Below are 14,538 nucleotides of genomic sequence, written 5' to 3' on the forward strand. Positions count from 1 at the left end.
CACAGGGGCCTACCCCTGATTGTGGCATTGCCCAGAGGTGGTACAACCTCCAATTTAAAAAAAATTTTTTTAATTGAACTATAGTTGACTTACAATATTATATTAGTTTCAAGTGTACAACATAGTGATTTGATATTTTTATAGATTATACTCCATATAAGGCTATTATAAAATATTGGCTATATTCCCTGTGCTGTACATTACACCCTTGTATCTTATTTATTTTATACCTAGCAGTTTGTACCTCTTAATCCCCTTCACCTATCTTGTTCCTCCCTCCACCCCTCCTACCACTGGTAACCACTAGTTTGTTCTTTGTCTCTGTGAGTCTTTTTCTGTTTTGTTATATTGTTAAAGAGAAGCCATTAATTAGGATATTGATACATGAAATATCTTGATTTGAAATTTCTGGAAATAATTCAAAATCTTCTGTTTCATATTCTGTGAACGGAGTACCACACCCACGCAGCCACCTGTGGGCAGGACTCAGCCTGTGGGCCCCTTGCTGCTTAAGCCTTCGGAGAATTACCGATGCAGCATCAGGCTTAGGAGAAAGCACAGTATGGCAAACTGACATCTTCAGCGGTTTCTTTTTTTGTTGTTGTTGTTTTTATTTTTGGTACGCGGGCCTCTCACTGCTGTGGCCTCTCCCGTTGCGGAGCACAGGCTCCGGACGCGCAGGCTCAGCGGCCATGGCTCACGGGCCCAGCCGCTCTGCGGCATGCGGGATCTTCCCGGACCGGGGCACGAACCCGCGTCCCCTGCATCGGCAGGCGGACTCTCAGCCACTGCGCCACCAGGGAAACCCCTTCAGTGGTTTCTTTGGGTGATCATTTGACTGTTTTAAAGATCTGCCTGTCCATGATAAAGTGTTTGGGGGAAAAGCATCATGGAAATCAAAACAGCCTAGTCAAACATGCATGAATACAAAACCTCATTGATGCTGCTCTACTCAAACATTAGGTCCTAGTTTTTGGTTTTTTTTTTTTTTTGGCTTGGATTCCAGAGTTTCAGTTCACACAAGCCTAACCTTGGCATACTGCAACTTTCCCCTTCTGCAATTTAGACTTGTTTCAGAATGTTTTATTAGATGTACAGATGAAAGTAGGAAAAACTGGGTGATGTTTAATATGCTCATTTTTTTTCTAAGCACTTAATTGATTTTTTAAAACAAAAGAAGCAGAAATTTATAAATAATAAGAGCAAATGAATTGCCTAATGTGGCTGTCACCTGTCTTTATAGGCATTTTAGCCTTGATTACTTTGTTTTTCAAAAAACTCAAGGCTTACTCGATGTTAAGCTAACTCTCTGTCTTGAGGTTTCTCAGTTACCTGTCAGAGCAGTTGGGATCACTCTGAGAAGCCTGCCATTACCTTAGATAAGGGCATGGCCTGGGCTTTAAAATGGACTGCGTTAAGTGTGTTGTTTGGTTTGAAAAATGGGAGATTTATTTCTCCAGGATACATTCAAGCATTCACCCTAAAGTGGCAGCTCTGGTATTCTTTCTTGGCTTCTTCTTGAAGAAAGCAAGGGAATCTTGAGTTGGGTCAAAGTCCTGATTTTATAGTAAGACAAGTAGATATTAGACCTCCTAGAGGCAAAGAGAGGGAACCCTACTTTTCAAACCAGAGGGTTTTTTTTTTTTTTAACGTCTATGTTGGAGTATAATTGCTTTACAATGGTGTGTCAGTTTCTGCTTTATAACAAAGTGAATCAGTTATACATATACATATATCCCCATATCTCCTCCCTCTTGCGTCTCCCTCCCACCCTCCCTATCCCACCCCTCTAGGTGGTCACAAAGCCCCAAGCTGATCTCCCTGTGCTATGCGGCTGCTTCCCACTAGCTATCTATTTTACATTTGGTAGTATATATAAGTCCATGCTACTCTCTCACTTCATCCCAGCTTACCCTTCTCCCTCCCCATGTCCTCAAGTCCATTCTCTACATCTGCGTCTTTATTCCTGTCCTGCCCCTAGGTTCTTCAGAACCATGTTTTTTTTTTTTAGATTCCATACATGTATGTTAGCATACGGTATTTGTTTTTCTCTTTCTTACTTACTTCACTCTGTATGACAGACTCTAGGTCCATCCAGCTCACTACAAATAACTCAATTTCGTTTCTTTTTATGGCTGAGTAATATTCCATTGTATATATGTGCCACACCTTCTTTATCCATTCCTCTGTTGATGGACACTTAGGTTGAATCCATGTCCTGGCTCTTGTAAATACAGCTGCAGTGAACATATTGGTACATGACTCTTTTTGAATTATGGTTTTCTCAGAGTATATGCCCAGTAGTGGGATTGCTGGGTCGTATGGTTGTTCTATTTTTAGTTTTTTAAGGAACCTCCATACTGTTCCCCATAGTGGCTGTATCAATTTACATTCCCACCCACAGTGCAACAGGGTTCCCTTTTCTCCACACCCTCTCCAGCATTTATTGTTTGTAGATTTTTTGATGGATGGCCATTCTGACTGGTGTGAGGTGATACCTCATTGTAGTTTTGATTTGCATTTCTCTAATGATTAGTGATCAAACCAGAGGTTTGAGAAACCTAAGCACAGGTACCCCAGGGGAAACGTGTTGCAGCGTTGGGGGTCTGCAGGATGCACAGAGCCCCTGGGTTGATGTGCCCACCTCCCTCCTGGATCCTGTGACAGATGAGGCCCCTTTGGACCAGCCACCCTCTCCCAGGAAATTTGCATTCTCTGTTGCCCTAGGGATCTTTGATAAAGAAGCTTCAAAAGGCTTTGACTAAATAATTGTTCAAAATTTTCTTGAGTTTCACATTCGTTTGCAGGGGTCTAAGAGTTTGACTGAATTGCACAATGACTTCAATGTGTAACATACTGATTTTATTAGGACTAGTGTATTCTGAATTGTTTAAGTATATCTGTTTTCAAGATACGGTTGGATGAGCGCTAACCTAGAAAAGCAAACAGAAATGGTATTTTTCTTTGGAGGGAGGTTTTAAATGACTTGTGTCTTTGCTATTAGTGATAAAGCTCACATGTGTTGCTGGCATGTAAGCCATGAGCCATTCCCAGGGGTCTGGGCAGTACACCGTGTCTGATTATAACCGCACAGAAGGGGAAATGGTTGAGTAAGAACCTTGAATATGTGGAAATCAGATATTTAGTATGTGCCCAACGGGAGGGCAGCAAGTGCTTTACCATAAAACATGACTCCTCCGTGTGTGGACATGCATGCATCTTTGCTTCCTTCCTCATCTGTTCTTTTACATTTTCAAAGCTCCTCGTGTCAGCATTTCTTTGAAGAGGTTTAAAAGTTTTTATGTTAGGTTCCTCAAAACTAGATGCTACACACGTCTATTTCCAGTATGTGTGTGTGTGTGTGTGTGTGTGTGTGTGTTTATATAAGAAACAAATCAAGGACTTACCAATCACAGTTCACAACTTACATTAAAATACAAAGACTGACAACATAGTTTGAAAATAAAACTTAAGGGAAGATTCCGGTCAGTAACCATTGGACTTTTTGTTTAATAGATGTCCTTTAAAAAAAAAAAGAAAGGTGAGTTTTATCTAGGCAAAAAACACAATAGGGCTTCCTCGTGGCACAGTGGTTGAGAATCCGCCTGGCGATGCAGGGGACACGGGTTCGTGCCCCGGTCCGGGAGGATCCCACTTGCAGCGGAGCGGCTGGGCCCGTGAGCCACGGCTGCTGAGCCTGTGCTCTGCAACGGGAGAGGCCACAACAGTGAGAGGCCGGCGTACCACAAAAGAAAAACAATAACAACAAAAATACAGTTGGTTTCTTCTGGTCTGAGTGGACTTCTTCCCTATTCATTCCTGAGCACGTTCACTCGTGTGTGTGTGTGTGTGTGTGTGTGTGTGTGTTTCCTTTCATCTAAGTGCAGTAGTCTGTTATAGGGCCCTAAGTCTAAGGTGTTTGTTGATTTGTAATTGTTGAATTTGTAATTGTTGAATTTACACACACAACCAACAATAATTTTCATGTGACCTGCATACTTTAAGGAAACTGTCTTGGACTTTTCTGTCTGATGTACAAACTATGCAGTTTCTATGACATAGAAACTTATTATCTGATAAAAACAAACACAAATCACACCAGGAAAACATTTCATTCGTTATTTTAGAGTTGGAATGGGCTTTGACTTTTCTTCTTACTGATTTATCTGAGAAAGCATTTAGATTGACTCTAAAGAAAGCTTTGGGCCTCTCCTGTTTAAGTGGGGGAAGGAAGAATGCTCTTTCTAGCAGGAGTTAATGAAGTTGGACATTTGGTCACTGGAATGTAACAAAGCCTTCCAAAAGATCAAGATAATGAGATTTCTTCCTGAATGCCTCTGCAGGTTTTTTTAAAGGACAGATGAACCACTAAAAATTATTTTGCCTCTTCAAGAAAAAAATTAAGTTCTTATTTATGATTTTCCTTAAAAAAGTGGAAGTCAAAAACAAAGCAGTTGAGTTTGACAAATTTGACTTGTTTTAAGTAGAGGATGTCAGTTTGTGTTCTATCTGTGAAAGTGCATTTGAAATAAATCTTAAAATGTGGAGAGACAAGAAAGCCATTTCTTTCTAAATTGCTATATTACTGTAAAACTGAATTTAAAGGGAATTTTGAAGAGCACCAGAGATCACATTATTTTGACAATCCATCAATTTACGAAAGTAATCTGAGCACACACTTCAATTTATTAGAGATAATTGTTCTGGGAATGCTAACACCCAAGCTCAATAAGATCAATAATAAGTTTATACTTGAATTTGGGTTTACGGTTTAACTTTAATCCAGTCTATTTAGCTTATTCCTCAACTATTCACATCCTATAGATTGTTCTTATTAGATATATAAAACAGAAAATTTATCTTCTAAAGTTCAATAATTTTATTTGAAGCAAATGCATAAATTATAAGTGATATTCATTGCTTTTTAATCTTTTGACTTTTTTTTTTTTTTTTTGCGACACGCGGGCCTCTCACTGCCGTGGCCTCTCCCGTCACAGAGCACAGGCTCCAGACGCGCAGGCTCAGCGGCCGTGGCTCACGGGCCCAGCCGCTCCGCGGCATGTGGGATCCTCCCGGACCGGGGCACGAACCCGTGTCCCCTGCATCGGCAGGCGGACTCTCAACCACTGCGCCACCAGGGAAGCCCCTTTTGACTATTTTAACATTATATTTTCTGTATTTTTATCAGATGACAATTGCTTTCTCTTTAATTAACCCATCCTGCAATTAGTTCACGCTGGGCCTTTTAGTTGTGACTCAGAGTCTCAACTTAGTAAATATTTGTTGATTCATAAATGATATGCGTGCCTGATTACTGGAGAAAAGCTGCCCCAAGATTTGAGAATTTAAAGAGGCTGTGGACTACATTTCTGACTGGTGTGGTTTATCATAAGGTGAAAATTTTTTTTAATTAATTTTTATTGGAGTATGGTTGCTTTACAAGGTTGTGTTAGCCTCCACTGCACAACAAAATGAATCAGCCATGCACATACAGATATCCTCTCCCTTTTGGACTTCCCTTCCATTTATGTTACCACAGTGCATTAGGTAGAGTTCCCTGTACTATACAGTATGTTCCCATCAGTTGTTTATTTTATACATAGTATCAATAATGTATATGTGTCAATCCTAGTCTCCCAATTCCTCCCACCCCATCCCTTTCCCCCTTGGTATCCATACATTTGTTCTCTGTGTCTGTGTCTCTATTTCTGCCTTGCAAATAAGATCATCTATACCATTTTTCTAAATTCCATCCGTATGCATTATTATACAATATTTGCTTTTCTCTTTCTGATTTACTTCACTCTGTACGACACTCTCTAGGTCCATCCACGTCTCTACAGATGACCCAATTTCATTCCTTTTTAGCGTAAGGTGAAGTTTTATAAAAAGAGATTTCATAGTTCACTCTTGAAATGGCTGTCTACATGGGATTCAAGTCTAATGCCTTTTCAGCTGTGCAACACTGATGATGAAAAATGGTTAGATTAAGTGAATCTTTACTATTCCCCCAACCTTAGTTTCTAAATAGAGCTGTTTACCTATTTACTAGCTGTGCGACCTTAGGCAAGTTCCTTAACCTCTCTGAGCCTTGAGCATCTCATCTGTAAAAGGGGAATAATAACATTTTTATGATAGTTAAGTAAACTGATATTTGTGAAGAAATTAGAACAGTTACTGACACAGAGGAAGTGCTAAATAAATGTTTGTTTAAGTGAAATCCCTATAAATATTTCTCAGGCAAATTTTTATACAGTTGACAAAAGTGCTTGTTATAAATTATAATGAGTAGAAAATTATCCTTGAGATAAAAAAAGGAAAGTCGGATTGCTAATGTGAAGAGAGAATTGATTTTTATATAGTTACACAAGATTCTGTGGGAAATTATATCAGCTGAAACAAATGACCCAATTCCTTCAACAACAACAAAAATTATAAAGAACAAAAAGATAGGAAAGAGGAAAGCTATAGATTAAAAGAGTCTAAGAGACATAACAATCACAAAGTATAAACTTTATTTGAATAAAGTTTGACTAAATCTAACTAAACTGCAACAAAAAATTGTAAAACATCAATTGTCTATTTAATAACATTAAGGAACTATTGTTACAATTTTAAGTGTGACAATTGTGGTTGTGTTTTTAAAAAAGAGTTCCTATCTCTTAGAGATACATACACAAATATTTACAGATGAAATTTACAGCAAATTTTACTCGAAATAACTGTGTGTGTGTGTAGAAATACAGATGAAATAAGATTGTTCAAGTGTTGATAAACACTGAAATTGGGATGTAGCTAAGGTACATGAAGGTTCATTTTACTGTTCTTTCTACTTTTATACATGTCTGAAATTTTCCATAATAAAAAATATTTTAAACAGAAAAAGAAAGGAAAAAGTCTTTAGTGGAAAGACTATTCTCTCAGAGTTATTACAGTTAATAATAATATCTGACATCTACAGAGTGTTGTAGATGAATTATCTCATTTAATCTTTAAGACAGCTCTGTAAGGTAAGTCTGATTATTATACTCATTTAGAAGGTAATAATGTGGACTCAGTCTGTGCTCTTAACCAACTTATCTTCCTGAGGAGATAGATGCCTAAATCAAACAGAATAGTTGTCCAGAGTGGATGAGTCAGGTAAGTACCACCCACAAAAGTGGTATTTAAACAAAGTGCTAGCTGTGTAGGGAGACTTCATGTTAATCACATCCACCTTGAATGTCACTGGTGACTTAGAAGATTAAGTTAATGGGGATGTAAATTGGTACAGCTACTATGGAAACAGTGCTGTGGTACAGTATGAAGATTCCTCAAAAAATTAAAAACAGAGCTACCATATGATCCAGCAATTCCATTTCTGGGTATTTATCTGAAGAAATCAAAAACACTAGTTCAAAAAGATACATGCACCCCTGTAAATTGTAGCTTTATATACGATAGCCAAGATACGGAAACAACCAAAGTGTCCATTGATGGATGAATGGATAAAGAAATTTTGGGGGGCTTCCCTGGTGGCGCAGTGGTTGAGAGTCCGCCTGCCGATGCAGGGGACGCGGCATCCGGGAGGACCCCACATGCCGCGGAGCGGCTGGGCCCGTGAGCCATGGCCGCTGAGCCTGCACATCTGGAGCCTGTGCTCCGCAGCGGGAGAGGCCACAACAGTGAGAGGCCCGCGTACCGCAAAAACAAAACAAAAAAAAAAAAAAAGAAAGAAATTTTGGTATATATACAATGGAATACTGTTAAGCCATAAAAAGAAAATTGCCATTCTTGACACTATGGATGGACCTTGAAGGGATTATGCTAAGTGAAATAAGTCGGATGGAGAAAGACAAATACTGTATGACAGAATCTAAAAACAAGAATAGAAAACAAGCTCACAAATAGGGAGAAGAGATTGGTGGTTGCTAGATGCCGGGGATGGAGGGTGGGCAGACTGGGTGAAGTGGGTCAAAAAGTACAAACTTCCAGTTATAAAGTGAATAAGTCATAGGGATATAATGTACAGCATGGTGACTATAGTTAATAATACTGTATGTATATTTTATTATGGAAAATATACTGTGTATGGTGACGAATGTTAACTAGACATATTGTGGTGATTTTGTAATATATACAAATATCAAGTCATTATGTTGTACACCTGCAACTACTATAATGTTATATGTCAACTTTACCTCAATTTTTATTTTATTTTATTTTTAAATGACAAATGAGGTTTTTTTTAAAAGATGTTTTTTTGATGTGGACCATTTTTAAAGTCTTTATTGAATTTGTTACAATATTGCTTCTGTTTCTATGTTTTGTCTATTTTTTTGGCTGCGAGGCATGTGGGATCTTAGCTCCCGGACCAGGGATCAAACCCGCACACCCTGCTTTGGAAGGTGAAGTCTTAACCCCTGGACCACTAGGGAAGTTCCTATACCTCAATTTTTAAAAAGTGAAAGGCTCACATATTAGCTCTGTGCCTTTGGACAAGTTACTTTCCTTATCTGAGCTTCAATTTCCTCACCTATAAAAATTATTATTTTAGTACCTATTTCACTGGGATGTGTGATGATGAGTGATTTGAAAACTGTGAGAACTTCAAAGGGATTGGACAAAGAAACACACTTGTATTTGCGTCCTCAGTGCTCGGCACAGAATGAGGGCTTAGAAATGTGTCCTTCCTGGCTGCCTGTCTCACTTCTGCCTGCCTCCCTCCTTTCTCAAGTTTGGGTAAAAATTAGACGTGTTCTCCTGGGCCACCTGGATTCTCTCGGACCTCAGCTTTCTCAGTCTAGAGGATGGTTGTGATGAATGAGTTAAGCAGTGTAGGTGAAATCCCCTAGGACGTCTTTGCTCTGTGCTGATTCCACACACACACGTTAGGTTATTTCTAAGGGCTTTGGTGGCTCAAGTGGTGGGGTTTTGTAGTATTCACTTTCTGTTTTGCTTCTGTGTACTTTGCCAACTCGAGTAATCCGTAGTCTGCAAATACTGAAGCAGTCATGGTTGAAGGGGAAACGCAAGATGAGAAGGCAATATGAGAGAAGGCACAAATTTAGTTGAGTGAGGTAGAAAGATAGTGAGTGCGCCGGGCAGATGTCTTTAGGAAAGTGTGATGGAAGGTCTTAGAAGGCTTGTAATGAACCCAAAGTGGGAAAAGATGGATTTTAGAAACTGGGAGTAGGTACTTAATATTTACAGTGGTAGCCTGGAATCAAGGTCTAGTATTGATATATTTTACTAAACATCTAGAACATAAAGCAGGGATTACTAGGAGGCGGCCTGGAACTCACCAAGAAAAAGGCGTCCAGAATCAGGCAAATTTCCTTTAGACTCTGGGGTTACCAGACTGGGTCATGGGGCTGCAACAACCTATGGCTCTATCAGAATTTCAGTGTTCATGTAGCATGCCCTCTCAGTTGAGCCACTTAGACAGCACGTACTAACATTCACAGCCTCTTGAATACCATACCAAAAGAAAGGTCTGCTTTGCTCTGGGTACCAAGGTTTTAGAGGGATGCTGACCATGAAGATGATGTAAAGTCTGGAAATTGTAAGTCATGAAGTAGTTGACTGGGTCAGAGATGTTTAGCTTGAAGAAAAGAATCCTGGTGGGACACATAAACACTGTCTTACAGCATTTGAATATGGGGAGAAAGAGAAGAGAGGAGTTTTTAAAGCTAATTCTGGGGAAATATTACCACAGGGATCTCATGGCAACAGCGAAGAGCATGACAGGGAGTCTACAGTGGTCCAGGCCAGAGGTGGCAAAGGCCTATCCGGAGGGGCTGACCATATACGTGGAGGGGCGGGATGCTGTGCAGGGGATAAAGGCAATGGCCTTGCTGACCAACAATCATGAAAGCTGGGGTTGAGGGGACATTCTTTTTGACTTTACCCAATTGAATATGACCCTTCCTCCTAAATCTTATACCACTCAAGTGGTAATTTTGCCTTGTATTAATGATGCTTTTTCAACTAATCTCATCATCTGTATTTATAAGCCATAGATAGGAACTTTGCATTATTCATCCTTGTATTCCTACAGCTACTGGGTTGATTGTCAGTAATAATTTAATTGAATCTTCTGTAAAACAATGTTAATATAGCTTAATGAGTTACATAAAAATGTTAACTCTGGTAGCATGTAGTTTTCATTATTTTAGTCTTAGACATGGTTGCCCTCTTACATCTTCCTTTTAAGACCATTTTCAGTTGTTTTCAAATAGCTGTTAAGTTTTCAAATGTATAGTTTTGCTTTTGCTTTTGTTTTTTTCTGAGAAGACAAAGGCCAGAGGAGAAATGCTTGGATTTTGGAAAATATTTCTCTCCATGGGCACAATTCTGGCCTCTTCTGACTTAATCACAGCAGACAAGTTTTTCTTCATATCTAGACAAAAACTCTTTACACTTTTAATGCCCCAATCATCAGGTTGAAGTTTCAGCCCAACTCAGCTGAATTTAACAAGTAATTACTTAGGAGTAATATATTCTCACCACAGTGGGTATTCCGAAAAGTGCAGATTTATCCCAATTATCAAGTCTTGTTATGAGGAGCCTTTGAGATGGAGTCCATCACACGTTGGGGAAAAAGGTGTGTGTTCATTGCTCAAGACCAGTCTCCTTGCACATGGGTAGTTGAGGAGGCGGGATTATTCAAGAGCACAGATAGTTTGGATTAGAACCAGATTCTACCACCGACCAGCCATGTGACCTTGGACAAATTACTTAAACTCTCGGAGTCTCAGTTTCCTCACCTGTACTATAGAAATAGTGCGTACTCCATATGGTTGTGATGATGGTTGAATGACTTATTATATATGAAACACAGCAGTGCCTGGGTAGTAAGTGCTACGTAGTTTATTTTATCATTATTATTCTCAAAACCTATCAGAAGTAAGGGCAGATGAAAACGGGAGGGAAGCAGTGAAAGAAAGGAGGGGAAAGAGATGACAGACAATATTATGCAGCTTTTCATCTCTATCGGGAGATGAAGTCCAGGGAGCATCAACAGATGATAATTCCCTGGAAAAACAAATCTCAAGAGTTTGTACAAACAGCCATTGATTCATTATTGTAACTTTCACATTTGCTGCATTCATCCAGGGACAGAACCAAGCTGGAGGGCCCAGACAATCAGTGGTTTGCTCTGGCAGTACAATTAAGTCAGTGGATGGCTACTAAGCTACTTTCCATGTACTGACTGTTGTTGATTTAAAGGCTAAGGGCCTTCTATCTGCCTCAGTTGCATTTTAGTTAATGGCATTTAACGATATTTTTATGCTAATAACCTCAACTTGCTGACATCCTGAGAGGTATCTCTTTGGCTTCTGTATTATAACTTGCTTTGATAACCAAGTTTTTGATAGCAAATTGTGCCTGTTAGTGAATAATTTTTATTAATAGAAACAATGCTATAAATGTGCAGAAGAATCTTGTTAGGGGTGAAGAACCTGAATGGCATATTATAAGTTCTTAGTGATAGAGGTTGAATGAGTAGGAGTATATTTCAGACAGTGTATACCAAACTGCTTAATTTAATAAGGCAAGTATAAAGTGTATGATAGCCACAAATGTCAAGGAAGGCAGGGGCAGCTTGAACTGTATTCAGAGGAATATATTGACTGAAAATAGAGGGAAAAGAGTTACAAGAGTATCTTGGCACGATGCTCATAATCATTTGCTGTGATTAATGTAAGGAAAGTTGTAATCCCCTAAATAGAAATGTGATTTTCTGTCCTGTTACTAAGTGTGTGTGTGTATCTGTGTGTTTATTGGTGTATATGTACAAACAGCAATTAAATCAGAATTTTCTCACATAAAACCTTATTGTCATCACTGTTCTTATTGTTGTCATTCAGGCTTTTGTTAAATTTATTCTTTATTTCCTCTTTCTTATTCCTGATCTGCTGCGTGCATTTCACATTTCTCACCACACAGAAACTGTTTCACTGTAGGGCATAAGATAAAATACATCAAGGTATTTGGCACATACGGGTGCTTTCCTGTTGGAGGAGACATAGAATTCTGTATTTCTCTTAGTCCGTTTGGGCTGCTATTACAAAATATTACAGACTGGCTGGCTTATAAGTAATAGAAATTAACTTCTCACTGTTCTGGAGGCTGGGAAGACCAAGATCAAGGTACTAGCAGTACAGTGTCTGGTGAGGATCCACTTTGTAGTTCATAGATGGCATCTTTCTTCTGTGTCCTCAACAGCGGGCAGGGGCAAGGGATCTTTCTGGGGTCTTTTTTATAAGAGCATGCATCTCATTAATATGGGCTCTACCCTTATGACCTAATCACTTCCCAAAGACCCCACCTCCTAATACCATCATTTTGGGGGTTAGGATTCAACCTATGATTTTAGGGCTGGGGGCATGAACATTCAGTCCATAGCAGTATTCAACAGAATTACTAGAAAACACAGTCTCTACCTGTTTAGAGTTTGAATGTGTTGAGTGGGTTTTTTCTTAAGCAAAATAATTGCTTGTTAGAGCTCAGAATATAAATATGAGGTAATGGTAGATCTTGAATGCATATGCATAGATTGCATATGTATTCTTTAAATAACAGAGCAATTCAGAGTGAGCATTTTTGTTAAATAAATGCGAATAAAAGTCTAAATTTCTTAAAAACAACGTATATCATTTATTGGCTCCATATTCTCAGTTTGGGTTGTTATATTATCAATTTATCTGCCGACTTCTTTTCTTTTCTTTTCTTTTCTTTTCTTTTCTTTTCTTTTCTTTTCTTTTCTTTTCTCCCTCTCTTTCCCTCCCTCCCCCCTTCTTTTCCAGTGATACACATCTCCTGACTTCCCTTCTCCCTCAGAGTAGAATTGCAATGACCCATTACTTCTCTGACTTCGTCTGCTATTATCTTTCCTCTGCTCACTTTGTTTCAGACCATGTTCTGACACTTCATTGTGGTCAAAATAACTGGGAAGGGGAGGGAGTTGTCAATACACAGATGGCCATTTTACCCTCCGGTCCCAGTTTATGACCAAGAAGGTCTGAGAATTTGCATTTCTGACAAAGTTTCAGGTGATGCTGCTGGGCAAGGGACCATATAACTGCTCCAAATCACTGACCTCCTTTCTGTTCCTAGAACACAGCAGGCTTGTTCCCACCTCAGGGCCTTTGCACTTGCCGTTTCCTCTGCTTGGAAAGTTCTTTCCCTGATATTTTTCTTAAATGTTTTCTTAGATGTTGTTTTCTCATGAGAGCTTTTTGGGCCATTGGGCTTTAAGTTGCAACTCCCTCCCCGCACAATACTCCCTGCTTTATTTTCTTCCATTTATCCTTCACCCATTTAACATGTTATACTGTATTTACTTATAGTGTTTTTTCCTCCCTCTGTCTCCCTACTAGAACTTAAGCACCCAAAATATAGGGATTGTTTATATTTGGTTGGCATGTTTCCTGTTGTTGTATTCTCAGTACCTGGTACGAGTAACTTCAACAAATACTTGCTGAATGAGCAAATAATCAAGATTAACTAAGATTTTATAACAGTGTTCCAAAAGAATTATTGAAACCACCCAAAAGTGGCACAGTCAGTGATGGTTATAATTAATTCATGCTGAAGGCTCACAGCCCTCAAGGAGTTTATAGGAAATCTTTGATTTTCAGGAGCCTATGTCCGGAGAGAGGTGAGATTATTAACCCCCATAAAGAAACTGATCAAACCAGATGACTTGAAGCCTGGCCCTATACTGGATGAAAGAGTTAATTAAGGTCTCTGCTGGGGAGAAGCTAACTCTCCCTTTGCCAAGAACTTTCTTTTTTCTTTGTCTTTGTATTTACAGATAATATTTTCATGAATGTTCATTTTTTCTAGAAAAGATCTGAGCTGACTTACAGTAAATAATTTATAAGCATATAATAAGTAAAAGAGGGTGCATAAATAATTTTTCAAACTCTAGTAATATAATAGATGGTAATAAATGTTAATAGAAGCTATCATTGTATATTAAATATCAACTGATTAGATTTTGTTGTAGCCTTATATCATAATTTTAAAACCAGCTGCATCCATGGCTCTATATTTTAAGTTTTTGATATAATAGAAATAATAGTAGTACAAGAACATATCCTTGTATTATTCCTTGTATTTCTGTGGTAAAACTGAGGATAAAAACACCTTGTTCTTGAAATCTAGATTTTAAATCTTCTCTGTAATGCCTTTCTAACAAGTGCAAAATCCAACTCATCACCTTTGATTTAAAAATAAACTGGTACCTTAATTAAAAACACAAACAAGAGTGAGATACCAAGTTTCGACTAATGCAGTCATGTCTTGCTGTGATATTAGTTCTCAATCTTTCTTAGGTATTTTTTTTAACTCCTGAAGTTTAACCCTAATAATGTGATTATTTTAATCTGTGATTTATACACTTATGAAATTTTCGATATATTGCCATGTTGGAAATTTTTGGAAAGCGAAAGAAATAATTATTCTATCATCATTTGCAGTAATCTCTCTCAGACCCTCTTCTGGAATTGATAGAGATATTTTTCAAGGCTTGCAAGTAATAATTATTGT

This window comes from Grampus griseus, assembly GCF_964374135.1.
Source record: "Grampus griseus genome assembly, chromosome: 13".
Classification (NCBI taxonomy): Eukaryota; Metazoa; Chordata; class Mammalia; order Artiodactyla; family Delphinidae; genus Grampus; species Grampus griseus.